At 37.2% G+C, this 25,364-nt stretch overlaps 1 protein-coding gene across 2 annotated transcripts in view; it reads right to left on the reverse strand.

Annotated features, from left to right (window-relative positions):
* The window catches only part of LOC131427193 (hemicentin-2-like), a 927,120-nt gene that overhangs the window by 393,233 nt on the left and 508,523 nt on the right, over nucleotides 1-25,364 (reverse strand). The window lies entirely within an intron of this gene.

Consider the following 25,364-nt stretch of genomic DNA (forward strand, 5'->3'; position numbering starts at 1 on the left):
ATGTCTTCTAAACCAATAATTATTTCGATCCATGGATTGACTTTGTAAACATGCTCTCATGTGATGTGAGACAGACGTCAGTTAGCTGGATGACGCTGAGTCAATTCAGTATGGTGTCAATTGTGTTCCTGTAAAAAGGTGTACACGGTAAACTGGATGCACGTAGAAATAAATATTAATGTGGTACTGTGAAAGTTAGTACAAAATTAATCTAGAATTTGAATCAAATTACTGTAAAATAAGAGCAATTCACCATCTTGGTATTTTGTCGTGAATACGACTTACTTTATTATGGAGCGCCTTTTCAAAATTTACCCTCTGAGAGAGTGATAAGTTTTTGATCGTGGATATCTCTTGTTGTATCAACATAATTTTTTATACATGTCATCGGAAATATGTTCAGCAATTTAGGATGACATTTTCAGTTGTATGACATAATCACAAATAATTCAAAATTGAAGTTTTCTATAATGTTTGGTATCAATGATTATAAAAGAATGACGCCTTTCTCGTAACTGGGTAGGTATAAAAGGTTGACTGGTAAAATATATAATATAAAATAAGGTTAACACTTGATATTTTTCGTTCATTCTAGCCTGCGCAGTTGACTGAGCAAGAAGTAAAGTAAGCACATAATTCCGGTTGGTTCAGGTAGAGAGCTCAGTTCCATTTCTAGTATCAAGAATTCAACTTTGAATCAATTGCGGGACGTTCGCAGAACCAGTTTCGTTCCAAACAAGAGCAATTGCGTCATCCTGCTGCTGGTCGTTTGCATTGGAGCCAAATGGGGAACATTATACAAAATCAGCCCTTCTAATTGATGCTTCATTCATTTTTGCCTACGTAGTTGACTCGTTCAGTCCAGATCAGAATCCAATTCTAGAGTTTAGTTCGAAATTCAGTTTCAGAATTCAATGCCTGATTTTTGAAAAATTTTTGGAACCGAATTCTGGGTCTGAGATAAGGATTGACTCGAGACCTGGACTTTGGATCTGAATTTTGAAACTGAATTCTGGACCTGAAATAGTGGTTCAGATCAGAATTCTGAATTTAGGTTCAGAATTCTGAACCAGAGATTCTCTGATCCAAAATTAAGTTATATTTCATTAATTGAGTTCCAAAGTCCAGGTTCGGAGTTCTAGACTAGAATGCAAGTCTAGAATTTGGGCAATAATTTGTCACTTGAGCGTTTAATAGAATAATTTCACTGGAATAATATTTTAACACCATTCAATTCTACTGTGTGTAGTATAATTGAATGGTGTTAAAATATTATTCGAATTTCAAAACGAAAACCTGGGTCGAAATTCTGTAACTAAAATTCAGCTGCGGATTACAATGCAGATCCACAGTTCAGTGTTAGGATTCAGGTTTAGAATTTAGAGCCGAAAAAGAATCCTGTTCTCGAATTCAGTTCCACAACACAGGTTCAGTGATGAGTATAAATATTCAGAAGTCAGTTACCGAGTTCAAATTCAGAATTCTATTCCTGAATCTAGCATCGAAATTGAGTTTCAGAATTCAATTCTAGTATTCGTATCAAAGATTCGGTTCCTGAATTTCAGTTAAAGAATTCAAAATCTTTAATGCCAAGGAAATTGAACGATCAGTTATTTTATTCGTATTCACGTCATCCAGTTATGTCTCTGACATTACCCACCCCTCTTTTTTTCTACCCATATCTGGTTAAAAAGTATAATTTACCTAGATTCTGAATTTGTGCACTTTCATTCTTCTAAGAATCCAACAAAAGTGCACAAACTCAAAGTCTAGGTAAATTGTAGAAATACTTTTAAACCAGATATGGGTAGAATAAATTAACAAAAAAGTTATTAACTCTTATTCTTCTGTACATTACACTACATCCTAGAGAATTTTTCTTCTAACTTTCTTAGTATTACAGAAGTATATATTTCTAGATCTAGTTTACCGTGTACGTTTTGTTACTGATTTTTTTTGTGAAAATGTTCTATTTTGTTGGGTGAATTTGATTTCTGTGCATTGTAATGACAGTCTGATTATTGCTTTCAAATGTTCGTTTCGGGCTGAATCCAGTGATTATTGAGTACTCAATAAAATTATTTTTGCGTCTCGAAAATGAATTGTCCGTGTGGGACTTAACCAAACAAAAAAGTGGGGCTCAGTTGGCCAAATAATTTTCGATTTGAAATTCTTAACGGATTCCTGAAACATACCTAAATATTGATATATCAAAACGTGCATTGCATGTAGCGAAACAATCAAATAGTCTTCAATAAATACTCTTAAGTCAGTTTCAACATATTTTTTTGTGTCTACAGGGCGTAAAGTTTCGAGACAATACCTAGGTATATATCCAGTAGAGATGGTCGGGTAAGCAATTTCTCAAGCCCTAACCCGACCCGTACATGTTCGAAAGTAATAAACGTTTACCCGAACCCGAATATAATTTTGCTTCCAAACCCGACACCGACTCGAATCCGATAAAAAATAAAAATCGAACCCGATAAAATTCAAATATTCGGGTTCACATATCCGAAACCAAACCAAATTTTTGTTACATACACGCATACACACAAACACACACACCGAAAAATATCCATAAATATTGGGTTTTGTTGGTCGCTTCATAGTGACGTGGTAGGAAATGTATGGATCTGACTTTTGGTTCTAGAATTACAAAGAAAAATGTGCGAAAAACTGCACAAAATAAGCACTCACTTTTCTCCGAAGTGGCCGAATCGATTTTAACAATTATAGGCTCAAATGAAAGGCACTACTGCCCCATATAGGGTGATGAGTGAAAAAACTGCATATTCACAATTTTGCCTACGTATCAGAAGATGAAAAAATGGTCTAATTTTTCAAAAATCGTATAATCATTCCTCTAGTCAGCATGTGACTTGAAGACCACACAAACTCATATCGGATTGACCGGTTCCCGGTAAATGTGTGTGTGTGTTTGTGTGTATGTGTGTATGTAACAAAAATGTGCACTCGATTTTTTCAGATATGACAAAACCGATTTTCAGTTCGCTTTCACATCTCATCCAAGTCAGTCGATAAAACAAAACCGCATACGTTCAGGACAGAAGAAAGTACAGTATTGTGTAGTGAACAATAGAACGATCTCGAAATGAGTGAACCAAACGAACAAAACCTACCGCCGGTTCGAAAGAATACAATTATTGTTGACTTCAGACAGTGCAAAATTCGACCTTCGATACGAGAACTTGAAGGTTTGCTTAAGGAGCAAATGCATCTTGACATTAAACGTGTGCATTTACTTCAATGCAATAAGACGAATAATGTTGTTTACACCCAGTTTTATAAAGAGTTGAATGCAATTCAACTCGCAAAAGACAATAACAATGTGCACTATGTGGAGCACGAAAACATTAAGTACAACATTCCAGTATATATGGAAGATAGTGCTATAGAAGTGCGTGTGCATGATCTTCCCTCAAGCGTCATCGATTCTTATATTCGCAAAACTATGTCCCAATACGGAGAGATTCTCTCTATCGAAAAAGGAAAATGGAAGAACTTTTTCCCGGTATTCTAAATGAGGTACGTTTGTTACGCATGCGCTTGAAGAGGGCTATACCTTCTTCTGTGACTTTCGGTCAGGATACAAGAATCCCGTGCAATCACTTGTTACCTATGACAATCAGATGGCCACATGTCAATATTGTCAAAAATCTGTTCACTACGGTAAGCCATGTGATAAACTGGACAAGGAGACAACTATATCAAAGGATAACGGTGCTTCCTTCGGTCTACTCCCAAGCAACCCCAGTACACCTGTGACAGCCACCAACAACAATGAAGCCACCAACCCTTCAACGAATCCATCATCATCCCCTATAGATCAAAGTGCACCAGCTACAGTTAACAACTTTCCCTCCAACCAACCAGCAATTGCAACCAATGTACAACAAGGTGCATCTACAGCAACTAGCAACGAAAAAAAGACGGAAATCGTCAAAAATACCATCGATGCGGCAATGGATGACGAGACGAAACACGAACAAAGTGCCCCTCAATCCTCCCAGGAGGGAAATGAAAGCTCCTCTTCCCCTTGAAAAAGGGTGACAACGAGATCCAACTCAAAAAAATTTATTTAAAAAATCGGCTCAATCGGCCACGTAAAGCTTGTACGCAAATAAGCCTGAATAAAAATATCTTTTAAATAAAAAAAAACTGATTTTCGAAAAGTTGGGATGAAATGAAAGGGATTGTGGTCCCAAAAGCTGCTATGTAATTTTATTTGGATCCGACTCGTAGTTCCGGAACTAAAGAGTTAAGTAGGTCGAAAAATTTAATAAGAGCGAACCTGCAAAAATGGATTTTTTTTTCTTTATTTGGCATATGTATTACAAATTGAAAAGGTTATACCCAAATAATTTTTCTTGTTTTATACTAGTTTATATCCAAAATTTTTTTCTAGTTTTTATTCAAGTTTCAAAATCATTTTTTTTAAATCTTCTAATGATATTTATGAAAATATAAATATTATTAGAAAGGCATCATAAACCACTAATCCTCCTTGCAGGTTTTTATTTTTGTTAATTGACAGATTTTAATGAAACTTTCTGAACAAAAGCCAGTTTTCATACTTTTTTCAAAAAATCGATCTTGATTGTCTTTCGAAAAAAAAAACAAACTTTTTTAATCTTTTTCAATTGTTTAGAGTTGACTAATGTTAAATGCTACTAGAACATTGTTTAGCAAGTGGTGTTCCTGAAATTGATGCTACAAATGTGACAGAAAATTGTTTTTTTTATTATTAAAATTTTCGAATAAAGTTAATAGAATAAAACAATTACGATCAAATGCTAGTCTGAAAAAATTGATTTAAAAAATTGAAACTCGATTTACAGAAAAACACCATTTTCGATTTTGATGAAATTGTGATAATATTGTAATTCTTATGATATATGAATTTAAAATAATGAGCAAACACTCTACTTGGATTAATTGTTGGCACTCTGAACATAGGGTTATTTCGTTTTCAGATTTTGATTGAAGGTAAATTAAAATTGAATTCCGCTAGGCAGTTTTTAAATCGTTGTGAAATTTGTACCTTGTATCAAGTTTGTAATTTCAAGTAGTATACTGCTTTTTTATTGTTGATAGAAAAACATTCTGGATTCGTTCAATGTTTATAATGACGATGGTGACTAAGTTTAAACTAGTTCACCTGGAAACAAGTTATGTCATGTTATGCAAAAATAAGTTATTTCAGTATGGCATTGCAACGTAACGACAACTTATTCTTAGACGACCTAGCAACTAACTTAGTCACAAATAAGCTAGCGTAACAAAAATTGTCACTTGGGCGTATACCCTACTCCCATGAATACAAACGAAATCATCTGTAATCAAACGGAGCCACTAACGGTCCTTCTCAGGGCCTCAAAAATTAACGCCAAGAACTCTGCCATTCAATGTACTTCGCCAAAGCCTGGTCGTACGCCTTTCGGGTGCATGTTTAGGTAACTAGATCATTTTCTTTCTTTAGTTAGACGCACAGAATGAATGGTTAACTGCTTACAGATGGATCCTCTGGACGGTGCTTCAACTGGTACTAAATTGGGTAATATCCCCAAATCAGAAAGAAATAATAATTTGATAACAGAAATCAATTTTGGGAACGCTGCTGCCTCTGTTTCGACTATCGACTTGAATGAGTTGTTCCTGTTTTCAGCCGCAAAATGTGTATGATGAATGAATGAATTGCCAGCACAAAATTGAAACTTTGTGAAGGCCCCGGTCGGATCGCTAGGAGGTCGGATTTGTATTCTTTTTGAAGATGAGAAAATTATTCGATTTTTGTGAATTTATTAGTGAACCGTCTTTATCTTTGAGATTGCCTCGAGCGTGGGGTCGTGGAACACCGATGTGAAACATTTTAGCTGCGATGTTTCAGTGATCAAATTCGCATAGAATTGTGTAGAGTTCGTGGAAATGTCGACAAAAAAATTAGAAATAAATTGGAACTCATATTGATGATGAAGTTCTGCAACATTCCCGGTCGATTATAATCAGTACAATCACACAATCTGCTATGGTTGAAATGGAACCGATGGAAACATTTATCGGAGTCTTGCCGTAAACAACCGGTTCGGTTTACACTCTGAAATCGAGAACGCAACGGAAATTTTTCGAGTGACTGATTTGCGTGCACTTGTCAGGAAGCGAATACATATGCGAATACAATAATCTCACTTTGCTCCTGGCCACTCCAGTGGGAAACCCAACATATGTAGAACACAATTCCACCGCAATGTAACCATAATCCAACATACCAACAATGGTGCTTAATTGCGTTCATGAGTGCTGCAGATTTTCCGGATAATGCACCGAGTTTTGATTGCGTACTCATGCTTCGGTCGGATAGCGTTGCACATTTGTAGCTCTTGAAAATCAAATCAGTTTGCCACGTTAATTGCGTTGAACTTTGGTTACCGGCCTGAATTTGTCATATTCAGTGCCGAACGCATCGATGTTTGTTTCTAGTTTTATGGTTTTACGATTGTTCTAGTTTTACAAATGTAAGTCAATATCTCATTCGCAAAGCAAAGCCAATTTCAGCTTGGCTTTTTGAAAACAAATATTAACAAAAGTGTGCGTCACAATACCTCTGTTTTTATTTCAAAAACAAAGAATACGGTAGATTATTCGTCCAAAACTATATAATGGGATGAACAAAACGAATCTTAAATTCAAGAACTGCACTAAACATTCTTGGGTTGCTCTTGATTCATGGGACATTGGAACAATTGTTGTTTTACTATTGCAGCAGTCTGATTAGTCGATATTCGTAAACACATACTCCATTGCAGTTATAAAACACCGACATTTTCATTTATTTGTTCTTCCGCCACATCCCGCATAATTAAAATTGCGAACTAACCGCATATAATTGCATGCGCTATGGTCTGCTTTTGATATTACAATAAATTTGGTTTTGGTTCAACTGCAAAGTTTACCGACGATACGAATTTCTGTTGCAGTACGGTGAATTGTCACCATATAGCAGACTGTGCTTTAAAACTATTTAACTGGAATTTACTTCAGAAGTTGCAGATTAGCTTAGAGAAATTTCACTTTGTGTCACCGCAAAAAGCATCTGTCAAAAAAAAAACGTAAATTTCAATGAAAATTTTGTAATCAGTTGCAGATTTTCAAAGAACGCAGAAAATTTGAAATCGTATCGGGCAAATGCTCAAATATCCAGATAATTAAGGGAATGTGCCACTTGAGTCAATTTGATCGGAAGGTCAAGCACATTAAAGGTAAAACATTTACAATCGTAATAAAAAGTACGAATGTGGGTCATCCTATTAACTGTGTGACTATGGTAAAACAAGATCACAAGAAAGCATTACTAAGCCACCCAGTCACCAATCGAAATTCCCTTTCAACACTCACTGGGTAAAAGTGTGTGAGACTTTATTGTTTATATTTCTTCGTTTAGACCGCTTATCATAATCAATATTTAATTGGGGACAAACATGAGACGACAAAGCTTCGAACGGATAAGAGTAATTATGTAGTTTATGTTCGGAAAAATTAAAATATTTAAAATATTCTATCCTCGGCCATTGTGTATTGTGAGCTCATTCAATATCCTAAAAGTATCTCTCAAACTTGTCTATTGCTTCCTTAGAAATCGATTCAGGTATCTCAGAGAAATGGTGACGCAATAAAATCACTAGGATTTATCGGTTATATCACATTTGCGTTTACATATGTATTTCGAACTAGAAATATTCATCTAATTTTACCCAAATTTTTTGAGTCATCTTCGATAAAATTTAGCCCAAGGAAAAGAGCGGTTAGTCGGTTACGTCACTTATACCATTATATCATCGGAATCAGGAGTGACAGACATTTGATCTTCCAATTTGATGCACAATTCAAAAGTAGCTTCCAAACGACCCTAGAAGAATTATAAAACTAAATTCATGAATAGAACCCTTGATCTGAATTCCGAACCTGAATTTTGCAACGGAGATCTCTAATTCAGTTCAGTTCAGTTCAGTCCTGAATGTCGAGATTTATAATATGATGGTTCTTCTGGTTTAGATCAATAAATGGTGACAAAAAGTATTCAACAGTTATAAACATTGGATAAATTTCACAAATGGGTTCTTTTTGGAATCGTTTAAATACTGTCAAAGAACTATGCGAAGTTTTCCTCCATTGATTATGTATGTAAATCTACAGAAAAAAACCGTTTTCAATCCACCTAGTGGTGTAATGATGCCGTTTTCATATATATAAGTAATATGAATCACAAGAAACAAACTTTTTCAAACTTGAATAAAATCAAAATCTTTCTTTCGTATAAATAATTTCAATCAGTACCGATGCGTACTAATTACTCGTTGCTTCATTTTGCATGACAGTTCAAAAGTTTTGATACTCATTGCCCTATAATTTCGGAACCGGAGGTCGGATCTGGAAGAAATGGCTATCTTTTAATACACTGAGAGCTTTAAATTGAAACCGTTGCTGAGTTCCGTTTTTGGAGCTTGCTTAACTGTTACCGGTGCGTTTGGAAGAGGAAACCGGAAACAAGCCCGCTAACTAACATGGTCTGCCAACAAGATAAATTTACCAGCAAAATTGCACCTTGTTTCGCCATAACTTTTGAAAAAATCCTCATGAAATTGAAATTCTTTTACTTATCGCACTGTAATACCGGAATCAAAAGTTGGATCTGGATCAAATTTTCGGGAACCTTTTTGAAGAATTTTAAAACCTTTCATTAGTTGGTAAAAATCGGTTAATCATAGATTTACACATATTGTTTTGTGATTCCGGAACCGGAAGTCAGTTCGGGATAAAATTTAATAGCGATCTATGAAACCTTTCATTTGAATCTGAGTTTGTGAAAATCGGTTCTGCCATCTCATAGAAAATCGAGTGACATTATTTGTCACATACACACATAAACACACAGACATTTGCTTAGTTCGAGTCGAATGGTGTATGACATTCGGCCCTCTGGCCCTTGGTTTAATAGTTGGTTTTCACAGTGATTGATAGCTTTTATGTATGAGAATGGCAAAACATGTGCGTTTTATCGGTTATTTTACCAGGGTCAGGCGTATTAACTTCGATATTGGTCAATGACAGTAGTTGCTTTCAAACGTGCCCACGCCTGCTAAGATCGGTTTAGCGGTCTTCGAGAGAATCTAAAGGTAAAAAAGGTGAGTTTTATCGGTTACATCACTTTAGACTTTTTAATATACAATGACAGAAAAGACAGCTAATGAACTTCAAACTTGATCAATGATTCAACATTATCTTTCAAACAAACGTAAGCTGGTCGGTTCAATAATCTCCAAGAAAATTGAGCGGTGAACGATTTTGTTGCTTACGTCACTTTTACCATTATATCTCCGATCTTGTAAGTGGAGAAGTTGATACCAATCACCATCGATAACGAACATGCAGTACTGGTAAAGAAGTTTGGCAATGGGTTTGAAAAACGATTCGAGTGCGTCACACGATACAGTCCAAAGTCTGTACTGGAAGATATTTTGTCCTGGGGAATGGAGCAATCATGTGATCGTTAGAAGGTATGGTTAACAGCACACTACTCCGAATACTGTGTGAGTAGGTTTCCCAATCTTAGCCTGTATGTTTTTCAGAAAAGTATAAGAGAATTTAGGTGGGACAGGAAAAAGATAATTTGGAAATAGGAACACTGTAATATGTCATGTATCAAATAAAGATGCTGCTAAGAAAAAAAAAACTGGAAGTGACAGTCATTTGAGCTTCCAGCTTTCAATTTGGTTAGCTGTCAAATCCTAAGCTTGCGCAAATCTGTTCAGCCATGTCCGAGAAAATTTGGGCGATTAGAAGCGTTTAGCGTTTTGTCTTTTGCGTCACTTATTTGTCATTTGATCTTCGAACTTGATCATTGGCGCTATAGGATGTATCAAATAACTTGTTGGATTCGGTTCAGTAATATGTGAGAAAATTGAGCCGTAACAAAAATCCTTGAAAGGTGCACTCACACACACACATGCACACTGACATTTTCCGATCTCGTCGAGCTGAGTCGAATAGTATATACCACTATGAGGTTCCGTTCGAACGTGGGATTTTCCAGAAGTCCAATTACTTTACTATAGAGAAAGGTTAAACTATTTGAAAACCTAATTTTAAAATGCTTCAGGATAATTAAAACATTTGTGAGTGATTAACGTCCGACAATGTAAAGGAAGCTGTCGGGCAAGATGGGCTAAAGCGTACCTCCGATGCAAAACGCATCCCTTGCTCTTCTTAGAAATGGTCCGTTTTTTTCGCAGAAACTGTTACCTCAACAATACATTATTATAAAATTCAATAAAAATAGTTCAGACACATCTGGAAAGATAAACAAAAATCATATAAAATCACCTAGTATTTCTTTCACGAAAAGATTAAAACATCTGAAAAAAGAAGCATCTTGGGAGTTTATTTTACCCCATTTTTTGTCGTGTGGGTTTGTCCCGTTGTTTTGAAGAATGTTAGTTCTATGTTTAAGATCATCCCAATTCTATGTTCAAATACCCGTGACTTCACGTAGTTTAAAATATAAATTAATCATGTTTTTTCACGATCGGACGTTTTGCCCAGCACGTATTTAAATGGAAAATTTTCAATGGTTTTGAAAATTGAGATAATTTTTGTATTTTTCAATGCATACAGTTCTTCCACGTTCTGTTTTCATTAGCATATAGCAACTTTTCCTTAGGGGTGCATTTTACACCCGTCTCTCCTAATAATATTTGAGATTGCACTCCAGTTCGTTCTCGTGTTTCGTTTGATACGATCATAAGTTTCTCGCAACCGTGGTGACAAATACAAACGTATAATGAATAGAAATGTATGAACGGTGGGGGACTAACTTCTTTATCTGGGTAGGGAGCAGAAATATCATCAAAATCTAGGATTAAACATTTTTTTGCAAATCGATTTAAAATTTTTAAAATCTTGTTTTTAAGTATAGAATTTCATTTCGTTTTTCCAATATTGTTTGTCAAAATTTGACAAATCTTATGATAGTTATTCATACAACACTATTTAGAAGGATTTGTAATTTTTTGATTATTTTTAAAGTTGTTTTCCATTACACTTAAGTTTGACGCGGCCATTTTACAGTACAATATGTTTATTTTTTTTGCTGGATCTTGTTATATTTTTTTTCTTGTAGGAGAGGCACTTTCGCTGTTATCTAGCGAATGAAGGGGAAGTAGTGGTTCGCTACTCACACTCCCGTCCATTGGTTCAGCATGACTGTTATTGGCGGAACAATTGTTATATTTTTCACAATCGTTAGGTAGGTTATTAGCTGCAGCTGGTGTACTTTGTTCTAAAGGGGACACGGATGGTTCCGTTGAGGAGGATGCTTCATTGTTGTTGGTGGTTGTCACAGGTGTACTGGGGTTGCTTGGGGTTGGTGTGAAGGAAGCACCGTTGTCCTTTGGTGTAGTTGTCTCCTTGTCCAGTTTATCACATGGCTTACCGTAGTGAACAGCTCTTTGGTGATATTGACATGTGGCCATCTGATTGTCATAGGTAACAAGTGATTTGCACGGGATTCTTGTATCCTGACCGAAAGTTACATAAGAAGGTATAGGCCTCTTCAAGCGCATGCGTAACAAACGTACGCCATTTAGAATATCGGGGAAAAAGTTTTTCCACTTTTCTTATTCGATAGAGAAAATATCTCTCAGCTATGGGACATAGTATTGCGAATATAAGGATCGATGACGCTTGATCATGCCCACGCACTTCTGTAGCACTACCTTTCATATATACTGGAATGTTGTACTTAATATTTTCGTGCTCCACACAGTGCACATTGTTATTGTCTTTTGCGAATCGAATTGCATCCAACTCTTTATAAAACTGGATGTAGACAACATCATTTGTCTTATTGCATTGAAGTAAATGTACACGTTTAATGTCAAGATGCATTTGCTTCTTAAGCAAACCTTCAAGTTCTCCTATCGAAGGTCGAATTTTGCACTGCCTGAAGTCAACAACAATTGTATTATTTCGTATCGGCGGTAGCGTTTGTTCGTTTGGTTCACTCATTTCGAGATCGTTCTATTGTTCACTACACAATACTGTACTTTGTTTTTTTCCGTCCCGAACGTAAGCGGTTTTGTTTTATCGACTAACTTGGTTGAGATGTGAAAGCGAACTGATTTTTCGATTATATCCATTTGAATCCTAGTTTGGTCTCTTTCAAAAGAGAGTCTAATATAATTTTGGAGAAACGAAATTTGAAGAGTTGCTTTCTGTGATTAAGTCTGTGTTTCAAGAATGTTTGAATGAAATCTAAGAGGGTTGCCAGCATTCGTTCGAGTTGGTGAGAAATGTTTCGGAAGTAGCAAGAAAGATCCGCCTTGATTTTGATAGATCTACCAAAAGAACTAGTTCGTTCTTCTGAAATTTTGTATATTCCTCCGAAAAAATGAAGGCCATGAATTATATTTTGTAGTAAACAAAACCAATAATAGTGTGTACATTTTGGCTTGTATTTGTACCAATAAACATTCACTTTTGTGTACTTTTCTTAAGATCGCGAATGTCTCAATTTTTTACCTGTCAAATAATTCGGTTACTTCCATTTCCATTGAAAAGAATAGAGAACTAGCATTCTTTAATAAGGAACTCTTGTTCACTTATTCTTCTAGAAGTACTAGTTCTTTTGAACCGTTCGCGAGCGGATTGTCCATCTCTAGTGACAGTCTTTCTATTACTGTTGACTTGAAAAGTAGACTGTTCAAATGATTGTTAAAAAGACCGTTAATCGAGCAGTAGCGTTTGAATATCATCATATTTTAAATGAATTTCATTCTAGAACTTTTCACAAAAATAGTGCTCGGATCTGTCCGTAATATTCATATTATAATTAGATGGTTTGAATGACTAAAACTCAGGGAACCATTGGTCAAGAAGTACAATCGGTCCCGGTCAATGCTTAACCTGATATTCAATTATCCAAGCTGATTGCTACTCTGGCCATTCGTATTATCGAGTGAGAAAACATTTTGCTACCATGAAGCAGACAGCAGAAAAGGAATCCCATTGAACTTGTGCCCGCCGGAGCAAAAACAATCATGTGATCATGAAATGCGAACAACGCAGTGAACAATTTCATCGTCTCACCAGAAAAATTACCAAAATTATGCAGACAAAAAATGCTGAGACCCAAACTTTTCTATTGTCAAAAGTTTGTTTAAGTAGATGCTTAGGTTGAAAAAGTTCACTGCACCATAAAAACATAACAAACAAAACGATGAAATTTTCCGAATCAACCATGAATCTAGAGTGGAGTGGCGCGGAACGTGAAACCGGAAGGTGCGAAAGGTACGGGAATAAGGTCACTTCTTACCGACCCGAATCTTGGTGGGAAAAGTTCTTCGGTGGAATGGGAAAGAAAAAGTAGAAGCCATACAGACGTAGGCAAGTCCGTAAACTTGATGAGTTGAGTTCAGATGGGGTGGGGCGAGCTGAACGTGGGTTGTGGCTGCAACGGGGAAAACATAAAGCGCGCAGAATATAAATCAAAATTCCGACTGTTGGTGGCGTGCGCCGTGATTTATTTTATGATTACTTCTACATTTTCGGGGCGAGAGCTTTGGAACTGGTTTTTTTTCCGTCGTTTTTTATGATTCACAAAGCCCTGCTCGTTACCAGCATTGTTTCACCTAATTCTTCGGTTGTAGTCAAATCGTTGGTTCCCTTCGGTGATCCTAGCGCGGTGGAAGGTGTTTCGAAGGAAAGGGGGTAATTAAAAAAGGAGCCCCAAATAAAGGAAGACGAAAAAAACATGATTCGCTCGGGAAAACAAAAGCGAAACCGTTGGCAACTAGTAAACAGTCGTTGACAAATTTTCGGAATAATTATAGTAAGTTTTTTTTGTGCATGCTTCGTGCGGCATGGAATTCGGCTCGGACCGTAAAGTGGGAAGCATAAAGTTTTATTGGTGTTTGTGAGAGCTAAGCTCACTTGTTGGGTCGTTGCGTTGGCAATTATTTTAATGCAACAATAAAAAGTGTTTAGGTAGTCATATCGGATTGGGATGTGGCCTTACCGGACTGCCTTAACTGGTGCCGTGAAACCAACGAGATTGGATACGGAAAACAATTATGGTGTAATAACAGTGTTTAAACACGTAACCGCTCATCAATTTTGCCTAGGTACCAGTAAATTACCAAGTCGGATCAGTGAATAGGTCACTCACTCGTCTGGGCGTTCCAATGAACCCATGAGTAAATTTTCATCACACATCCGATGTATGAAGTGTGTGCAAACGGGTGAAAAGAAAATATGTCTTAACGTTTTTTTTGTATAAAACATGTAGGGCTCATTTTAAAACAAGTCGTTAATAATAGAGAAGACGTCGAGTTGTTGAGGCTACTTGATGTTGACGGATAGTAAGAATTCTTATTTTTTGATAAGGACCCATTTTTATAAAAAATGTAGCTATTTTTATTGTTAAATACTGGTGTCAGGAGTAGCATTGGATTTCCAGTATCGTACAAAAGTGTAATCTTCTGCTGGTGTCAGCGAATATTTCGAATGGTTCAATCTGCAACTGGCTGCTCTTTGTTTACATTCGTTTTAATCAAATCAACCCAATCCTGCATTTTGAAAAAAATTCTTCTGTATAGATTGAAACGTGTTGCACAGTCGAGAAAAAAGAATGAAAACGCTACTTTACTCAAAAACTTCATAGAAATCTATGTAAATATTTTCAAAACAGGTTTTTCTTATGCAAATATTGCCGTAGAATCGATCGATGTTATTATTAAGGGCTGAGGCCAGTAGTTTGCGTATGAGTGTTGAATCGGCCACGTGTGCGCTCTGCGCATTTGATTTCTCTCCATGCTCTCTCGCATATGTGCAAAACGACTCTCGATGGCCCCGGGTGGCCAAGAGAGTTTTGATATTTTCGGTTACAAGTTTGACTACATCAATCAGTCGAATGGGATTGACATATATAAGCATTAAATGTGTCTCCATCTCTCTCTTTTTTCGTTTCGTTACTAGGAAGCTGGAGTAGAAAAAATGACGCGTGCATAGAAATCGACTTACCTTCACAAAAATAACATTCACTTCATGTTTATCGCGACAACACCTATGATTTTATGCACTAACCGCATCTAAATTAAATTAGCTAGACATTGTCAGGATAGATTTTTAATGCATGCCTTTAAGGCGGGATATTCAATGAACAAGTTTAGCAATTTTTCCTTCAGGATGAATGGTCTTCTCGATCTCAGTATGTTCAATGTGATGTTTCCGATTGTAGTTTAAATTACTACGTTGTGTTATCAATTGGCCCGTTAGAAATTTGTTTTGGATAAAGTGATTGACCATGTATTATGGAGTAGCGAGAGTGCTATTTATTCAATGATGTTGATTCGCAAAACTAAAATCGAATCGATGCTCAGTTGTCGTATGTTCGAGCCCCGATCTGGAAGAATTCGTAGTGTCAGTAGAGTCGTAGCACCAGCCATGCACTGGTTCTGTACACTTCTGAATCGGCTGCGAAGTCTGTTGAAACAGAAGGTCAAATTCCACTACAGGAATGTAATACCAAGGCTTTTCTTTGCGATCATTGAATCTATTTGTAATCTACTTTTTAGGGTTTTCTATGCAATATCAATCGATCTTAATCAACTGCAATCAGCCTTCTTTCGGAATGCTTAACTAATGATACGATTTATGAAATAAATTGGTATTTAAACGGTTTAAAAGGGTCAGTACTGCCATTCCCATTGGATGAACTTGGATTGCTGAATCTTTTTTCGCAATGTGGACAAATATTGATAGATCGTATTGGATCTGCTTCTGGATTGTAGATTGAATTTCAATTGAATATAATAACAACCAAAAATGGATTAAAACGGTACAACGAGTTTCCTGCTGTCATAAAAACTATTTGCAAACAGGTCATTCTATCAGGTCTTCTGCAATTATTTCGGTTTTATGTTATACAGTTAAACTTGAATACAATCAAACTTGGGATAAAATTCTAAATAAGTGGAATCGCTTTTACTGATTATTTCACACACAAAAAAATGCTGTGTGGTCAGCTGTATCGTGCCTCAAAAAAGTTGTCGCGTTTTTGATCTATTTTTCCACACTGTGCGATGGCTATGGCTACTTAGGGGCCAAAAAATTGTCATTCCTAATGTTACAAACTGGTAGCGTACAAATGCACGTTGAAAAAATAAGATGTCCATACATTATTTAAGCTCAATCGGATATGGGTACGTGGTTCCGTTCGGCTAGGGTCGTCGGACCTTGGATGTGGCTTTTGTTCGGTAGCGTTTTTTGATTTGGGAGATTTGAAGGGTGCTCCCATAATCTGGAAGGATTCATAATGCCAGTTGAATCGTACCACCTTCCATACAAAGGTTCCGAACGATAAAAATCGGTTACGAATACCGTTGAAACAAAGGATCAATTTTCGCAAAAAGGTATGTAATAACATGACTCTGCCTTGCTGTTTAGCTTTTAAAGAGAGTTGTTTATTTAACGATCCGGCTTCGGTAGACTTTTCAACAGCCAACGCTTTGAAAAGGCAAGCGACGCCGAAAGGAACTCTCTGCAGAGCATAATGGGTATTTTACTTTCGATCCATTGCAAAACTCCGGCCTCCACGACTAATTTTCTTGACTTTGTCGGCCGATTCGACATTACTAACTGCGTTAGTAATTGATTACAGCCGAAGAAATGTATTTCGCTCTAGGCATGATTACAGCCGAAGAAATGTATTTCGCCCTTGTCGATCGGTTCAGACGACATCTTCTATAAGATACTCGATCTCAAAATACCCGACCACAAGATACTCGACCACATTCCGCCCAAAGGTCGACGCACCCTTCTAAACTGCCTTAGCGGCATTTGGAGCTCTGGCACGATACTGGCAAACTGGAAAACTACTTACGTTATCCCAATCCCAAGAGGATGTTCACCGTGTGAAACGATTTCTTCCGATCAGCGTTCTTCATTATATAGACGAGAAAAGAACATTAGGAGGATTAGTGTAACGGCGCCTGGTTATTCTCCTCGAAGAGCGTCAACTTCTATGTTCGTTCTCGCAGTGAACTCCTATTTCAATCACCTTGCCTACTGTTTTTTTTTACGCGGACGACGTAAGTGTATTTGTCGTTAGTAAGTCGCCTTGGACAATCCGATGGGAAGTCCAAATGGCGGAAAAAGACACCTGCAATTAGGCAGATAGCTTCACACGTTCATTTTCCCACTTCTGTCGAGAATCTCATTTCAATGCTGCTTCCTTCAATCATTGCTTCCTGATTGAGAAGGACTGCGTTTCGAGGCTAAAGCTAATCTGAACGATCTGCCCATATGGAATCGCGACAATTGCCAAGGCGTTGATTTGGAGCCAAATTCAGATATGGAATTCAAGAAGTGGCAGTGAACAGAAACAACCTGGTGAAGATCTTGGGGCTCACTTACAATAGAACTATCGGGTTAGGTGTAAACTAACTACCAAGCACCCTGAAAATAGCTTCATGCGTTGAAACTGAACGTCTCTACTTTCAATGGGTCTCAGCACTGGTTATCATGCGTGGTGCTTTGGAGTATCTCGGTACTAATTTCACACTGCAGCAAGCTGTAGAGATTCTGCACAACACTTTCAAAGATCAAAATCTCCCCATTTTGGCAGACCTTCCTCGGATCTGGACAAGACCTTGGTACCGATCGGGCCAACGGAAAATTCTCATTTCTCTAGCAGCACTACTGGGCACCCGGTAGCAGTATAAGTTTCCTTCAACACAACACAGGCGATGAATTTGAAGGATTTTCAGTGCGCTTCACTGATGAATCCAGAGAGTGCTCTTTGACGGGTATCGGCGTTTGGGGATGAAATACTTCCATCGCGTGGAGCCTACACCCGTCCTGCACCGTCTTCTCCGCCAAAGCTGAACCAATATACGCTAGCTTGATTCCAAGGCCTATTATTTCCAAGATCCAGTCAACCTTTTGTTGAGTTCATGAAATCTAACTGCACCAGCATCGTCAGAGTTTCCTGGGAATTAGAGGGCTAACGAACTTACGACTGTAGGAAAAACCCACTCCTCCTAACTTTCCATGGTGGCTGGTAGCAGATGTTTTTTTATTCACTGCTTAAACTCTAAGATGCCAAGGGCTTTTTCTAATTTCAATTAACAACTAACTTAAAACTAGGATAGTATAGTTATATAATGTCGTATTGGAGTCGCAGTGGTCGACTTTGGCAGATCCAGCCTACAACTGGCGATCGGCACCGGCCGGCGTATTGAATGTAACACGTTGGTAAATATCTATTCTAGAAAAAAAAATTCACAAATCACTTCGTAGCACACTTGCGCGCTTCAATCGGCCACCTGCAGAAGGTAAAAACACGAACTGGGTCTGGTTGAGAACCAGAATATTCCACGAAAACCAAGTATCCAACCGCCACCCCGTCCTCCAGTGGAGTATGCAGTCAGCCTCTGCCCGGAATACCAGAGCCTCAGGATGGCTTAGGGGCTGTCCATAAAAGACGTCACGCTTTTTTTGACGATTTTTGACTCCCCATCCCCCCTTTGTCACAAATTGTCACAGAAGCAAAGACCCCCCACCCCCCTATGTCACATGTCACGAATTCAAAATAAATAAAATTCATCTCAATACATTCTCAAAATGTATGACAAACCATACAAATATAAGGGAAAAATCGATTTATTACATGCTGTCATTAGATTAAAAAATATCCCTAAAACTATAAAATCATCGGAATTATTTTATTAATATCAATTATATAAATTAACAAAAGTATTTGGTTGGAATTGATGAAACATTTAAATCATCTGTTTTATTCCTCCTAGTGGTACACAGATATATTATTGTTTTAGGTAAAGAATAATATTTCCTTAGTGTAGCATACAGGGCTGAGAAAATAAAGACCAAAACGTCTGAAATCGTTGATCTCCCGTCCTTTTTCCAATGGATTACAATTGAATAAACTGCATCAGAATCAGATAAGAGAAATTCTTATGATATACTAATATCAATGCTAGAAAATCAAATTACTAACAAAATTGTCGGTGCATAACTTAAGTTAAACCGTTTGAAGGCATCTTTTTCTTTTAGAATGTAAACATTTATTGTGTAGATTTTTTCAGGAAATAGGGCAAAGCAGTAATATAATTAGGTAATTCAAAATTGCGCTCATTGAAAATTTTGGACGTCACATTCCAAAAACCTCCCCCTCCCTTCCCCCTGTCACAAAAGGTCACGTTTTATGAAACACCCCCCTCCCCCTGGCGCCGTGACGTCTTTTATGGACAGCCCCTTATAACATCCCGTTCTTAATCCGGAATGCGCTATCCAACGATCCTTTGAAAGAAACAATCATCCTTCTTCTATTCCATGAACATCTAACATCAACACTCTACTCGAAACCAGACTTACAATTCATCTTCCACGGGCTCATTATCACGATCACTCTTATGTGACAAGGTGATATTATTATTTGCTTTGCACAAGAACGGGTAAAATTTAATCATACCATCGGAAACATGTTCAGTAATTTATGTGAAAGTTTTCAGTAGCATGAAGAAAAGTCTTGGCATTATATTCCTTTTGTGGAATTTGGCCTTTCTGTTTCAACAGATTTCGTATAAGTAGTATGAGATAACCACAAATAAATCATATTTTTTTGAAAGTTTTATATGACCTTGCATATGTTTGCCCTTTTCTTTCATAGTTTTGAGCGTCTATAATTCAATGATTTGTTGATGTATTTATATAATTTAGCCATCAATCCATTTGGACACATTCAACTTAGCATAAAAACTGGAATGTAACCTCATATTCAATTTCCGGTATCAAATATGTGCATAAAGTCAACTGTAAATTCAAAGAAAAAAAATCTTTGTATACATTCACGCTTGATTACAACTAAACAAAATTGTTCCATTTCATCCTGAGGGGATGATGTGAAATCGATAGAATTCAAGAAGTAAAGCACGCGCGAAGATAGAAATACTTAAATGCCACATTTGGTGTGTCGAAAGCACCCAATTGCTCTACACAGCAGAAATGTCCATCTCCTCTGTGTGACAAATTTAATATAATTTTTCGCTTCGCACAGGCAACATCAACGAGAGCTCTTCTCTTTGACGCATATACACCATTGTTACATAAAGTGTGCACGCATCATGAGAGCGCGTGTTTATTTTCTTTCACCTCTAGCACTGGATCACACCAAATTTCTAGAGCAGAGCTCTAAAATTCTCTGTGTGGTGAGCACTCTGGTGTACGGTTCGCATTAGAGAAGCATGGGGCACGCATATTCAGCAAAAACGCAATTTATCGTTGAAATATAGTTTTTCCTTGCTGCGAAACAGATTTTCATAGAAAGACCAGCGCTACCTTTTGTAAATTTAAAAATAATATCACAGAAGTGTTCGCTCACCAGCACGTGCCAGTGGGCACTTGGGTGTATTTAGGCGAGAGCGCGTAAGAGCGATCCATGCGAAGAGAATGTGGTTCACTCGCAACAGCTTCGTTAGCCACAAGCGCACACTCAAAGTCTGTCTATTCGACACCGAGAAGAAGTGCGCTTTCTTTTTTTTTGTGCGGGTTTCATTGGTTGGATACACAGTATAGGAATAACATTTACACAATAGTGTATCACTCTAGTGAAATGCCATCACTGCTACACAGCATGTAATTTCACCTACGACCATTATTGAATATTACAATAAATAATAATACAAGAAAACAATTTAGATAATTTAGATAATATATAATGATATTATTACAGATAATTTATAGTTGCAGAACTCTTTAAATGCAGGATGGCGCGTATCGGTTTTTGATATTATTTCAAATAGCTATTTAAATTGTATTTTATGGACCTCGGGACCTTCCTTACCTCGATTTAGAGATCTTAGATGGTGACAAACTAATTGTTGTGTATTCCTCAAATTTTAATGAGTTTTAAAATTGCATTTTCAATGTCATCGTAATCGGTCGTGTCTCGTATACAACCCTGTAATTTTTACTCTGAATTGTGTGGTAGAATATGTTTGTCGTCAATACGTCGTCGGTTTATAAGCACCGTAAAAATTCTGCAAACGAAGCAGTTTCAAAATTCACACAATCGATCAAAAATTATGTACGATTATCGCTATACGGCAGTGTGGAAGAAGCATGTCAGCTGTATTCGTATTCACGCCATTCAGTTATGTCTGTGACATTATTCACCCGCATTTTTCTTATACATTTTTAATTCTTTTCATGTACTCTATCAACCAGGAAGCTTCTGCGAGTCATCCGTCGGAGTAACTCAGCTGCGGAGTAACTGTTCTACCGCGGCCCTTTCTCGATCACTTAATAAGAACCGATCGAAAAAATCTGGCCGTCGTCAAACCACTAGCTCCTAGAAGTATTTATTATACACGCATTCAACGATTAACACGATTCGAGTCTCTATGCCGGAGCTCTTCGAAATCAAGAAAGCACACGCTACATATGGCCTTTGAGGCTTAAGCGAGAGTGAAATAAATTAACGCATATTAAATCATACAATAATTACTACATAACATCTGGTACTGACCACATATCTATTCTGACTTTTTTGTTTTATTCACAGTTTGTTTGGAGTATCTGTAACTAAATGATCTTAATACCGGAAAATCAATGATGCTTTGGAGATGCGCATCGATTTGTCTAAGTGGGCTGATTTTGGCCTCATCAATTTTTGGAGCCGACTTGTGGTCCCCTTTTTGAGAGCTCTGATTCATCATTGCAACGGAAGCGTTACATAACTTTCCACTCATTACCTTAATAATGCAGTCCATTTGCAAGGGGAAGTCAAAACGTATACGAATTTCCCATACTTCACATCGGCACCCAAATGTATATGTCTCTCGAATGTTCAAGTGAGCGTACAGAATTTCTTTACACGTCTTCACTGGTTACGAGCAAACCACATAACTACGCAATTTGTAGAAAATCTGAGCAAAAATGGTTCGATTTCTAACGATTTTACGTTTCGTATTCAACTAATCAGTGCATTAGTAGATTATGTTGAACTGCTAATTTTCTAACGGATCAACAAAATCCTCTAAGCAAACGTAGAGAATTTAGTGTTTACAAATCACTTATTTGCACTGAAGTGCAATGTGATTTGTAAATAGCAAATACTTTTCGTGGCATTAGTAGTTCAACATAATTTGCTAATGCACTGATTCGTTGAATGCGAAACATAAAATAATTAAACTTAGTTATGTGCACTTTAGCACAAACCGATACACATGAGATGCCAAAACCCCTGAATGACTAAGTGATTTCTGTTAAGTAAAGAAAAATAAAGTTACAGCCCGTTGTAAGTGGTGCAATAGTTTCGTGTTCACCCTTTATTCAATTCACAGTTTGTTGTAGACACTCTGGTTTAGACGCTGAATGAGGTAGCCAATAATAAGTGAAAAACGAATTAGAAAAACTGAAGGGTAAAACAGTGGAACTTAAAAATTGCACTATAATCTATCCACTATTCAATCAACGCCCAAAATAGTAGAAATAACTAGGAATGAGACTTAACTTTACTTTAACTTGCGCTATTTCGACACCGTACCACATTTCATATTCTGTGAGTTTTCAGCTCGCAGCTCGGCGGACATCACATTTTGTACATCGAGTGGATCCCAAATTTGATTTTATTGACTTACAGAACAAACCGTCAATGCTCACCGCAAACATTGTTTTTCAATTTTCCTTTCACAGTTCCTGAGGGGACACAGCAGTTTCATCTGACCATGCCAGTATACGGGACGACATACACAATTGGATTCCAACAAACTTCACCATCGTCTGACTGACACAAAGTGACGGCTATAGTATATTATTTGACGCAAATAATCCCCTATGCCGTAGGCCCCTACCTCCGGGATGTCACCGAAGAAGAAGAAGAAGAAGAAGATAGCAGATAAAAGACAGGTCAAAGATCGGAAGATTCTGGCCGTTGGTCCATTGGCTTACCGAACCGGGCAAGCTGAAGCTGTTTTCGAACGCGGTGGAAATGAGTTGACGAAGAACAAGTTAAGCTTTTGCCTTGACTAAACACCGTCAGTCTACTTAGAGACGACGATGGAGAGACAGTAAGTGTCGGACAAGTGACCAAGTCGCATCTTCGGTCGGTCGGTTGCTTACCGGATGATTATGCAGCATTTGCTTGTCGTCAACGTCGTCGAAAGCTGTTCAGCTGCCACTTTTCCGAGCCAGATGGTAGACAAAGTTGCGCGAAAACTTTTACCAACTGGCCCGCCAATTAAATTATGCCCTTCTACCATTTGGGATCGTGTTTGAGTTAGGTTACTGTGTTTATGTTGCTTGGTGGGTGTGATTTTTTTCCACTTCTTCTTTCTTTACGAACTGTGCTCTATTGTCAGTGGGATTCTCATCGATTCGTGGATCCGGTTCTGTAATTGAGTGAACAAGTCACGAAAAGCCGTGGCTATCGCAAATTGAGATATGCTTCGGGGATTAACAATTAATGGTCTCCGTTATTTTGGGCATGACCTGCCTTTGTAAAGTAACTTTCTGTCTGCAATAGAATGTATCACATTGTTGTAGTCCAAAAAATATTTGGACATGAATTTCGAAGAACTCTGATTTTTTGTTCAAATGTGTTGTTTTTCGTAAACTCGCTGTTTCTTGGAAACAGTAAATTGTACGAAAATTGTGTCTAAGAAGAAGTTGTAGGAAATCGGTTGGGTGTTTAAGAAAACCTTTTTTAATCCACCTTGTGGTGTAAGATTCCTTTCTCATATAACTTACATTTTCGGAAATATCACCAGAAGATTCTGTCAAGCTTTTTTTTGTCAAATAATAAAGATTTAAATGTGGCAGCCCTGCACGCTATACAAAATTGAACAAAGCACGCTGTGTGCTGGGCGGGTGCGTTTTCTTCTTCTTCCGTACCAGCACGTACCAATGTGTACCGATTTTGCATCATTTTGTATGACAGTTTGAAAGTTTTGATACTCATTGCCCCATAATTTCGGAATCGGAAGTCGGATCTGGATGAAATTGCACAGTATCTTTTAAGACCATGAGAGCTTTAATTTGAATAATGATTTGTGAAAATCGTTTTAACCGTTGCTGAGAAATCGAAGTGAACTCCGTTTTTTTAGCGCACCTCGTTTCGTCATCGCCTCAAGAAATTGAAAATTTTTACTAATCTCACTGTGATACCGGAACGGGAAGTCGGATGTGGATCAATTTTCGAGGGTTTTTTAAGAATCTCAAGATTTTTCATTTGCATCTTAGTTTGTGAAAGTCGGTTAAGAAAATTCCGAGAAAATTGAATGCGCATTTTATTATAAATTTGCACATATTGCCTTGTAATTCCGAAACCGGAAGTTGGATCGGGATACAAATCAATAGCGATCTATGGGACCATAAGACCTTGCATTTGATTTCGAGTTTGTGAGAATCGGTTCAGCCATCTTTGAGAAAATCGAGTGACATTATTTGTCACATACAAACACAGCCAGAGTTCGAAAAATCCCTATTAACTTAAAAAACTTTGATATTTTTCAATGTTAAAGTAATTTTTCTCTAATGCGCGTTTACGAATTCTGAACCTGGAACCGAATTATGAATATGGACTCTGATTAAGCGGATTCTGGAGCTCAATTCTGGTCATAGATCTGCAAAAATGACGGCGGTTTCTGGTGCACTGATGAAAATATCCTGCTATGTCAACTGCGCAGTCTAATAGAATAACACGTATCAAATTTGTACCTTTCATACCTATCCAGCTGGTTGAAATGAAATGTCGCTCACCAACCCAAAAACATCGTTCAATTACGAGAAATACAGCTAGGAATCAGGAGTTTTTCGTTTTGATGCTCGCTGATACCAAATATTTTTGAAAACTTTAATTTTTAAAATTACTATAACTTTTTTGATGTTAAAGTTATGTGCCTTTTCAAAATTTATCATATGGGTGAGTGATGAGGTTTTGATTGTGAAAATCTCTCTAGTTATATCAACGTAATTCTTTTTCCGTGTTATCGGAAATATGATTAGGAATTTGTGATAAAATTTTCAGTAGTATAAGATAGCTTCAAATAACTTGAAATTATAGTTTTTCAAGTGTTTTATAAGTGAGGATTGTAAAAATGCTTTGATGGTTTCTGAATTGCCGTCTAGAACTCAGTTTGCGAATTCAATTCCAGAATTCCGGAGCTGGAACCGAGTTTCAAAACTTGATTCTAAACCTTGATTTAGGTTCCGCAATCTGAAACTGAAACCAGGATCTTGACTCTAGACCTGGATTTTGAAACTAAATT

The sequence above is a fragment of the Malaya genurostris genome, chromosome 2, assembly GCF_030247185.1.
Source record: "Malaya genurostris strain Urasoe2022 chromosome 2, Malgen_1.1, whole genome shotgun sequence".
Classification (NCBI taxonomy): domain Eukaryota; kingdom Metazoa; phylum Arthropoda; class Insecta; order Diptera; family Culicidae; genus Malaya; species Malaya genurostris.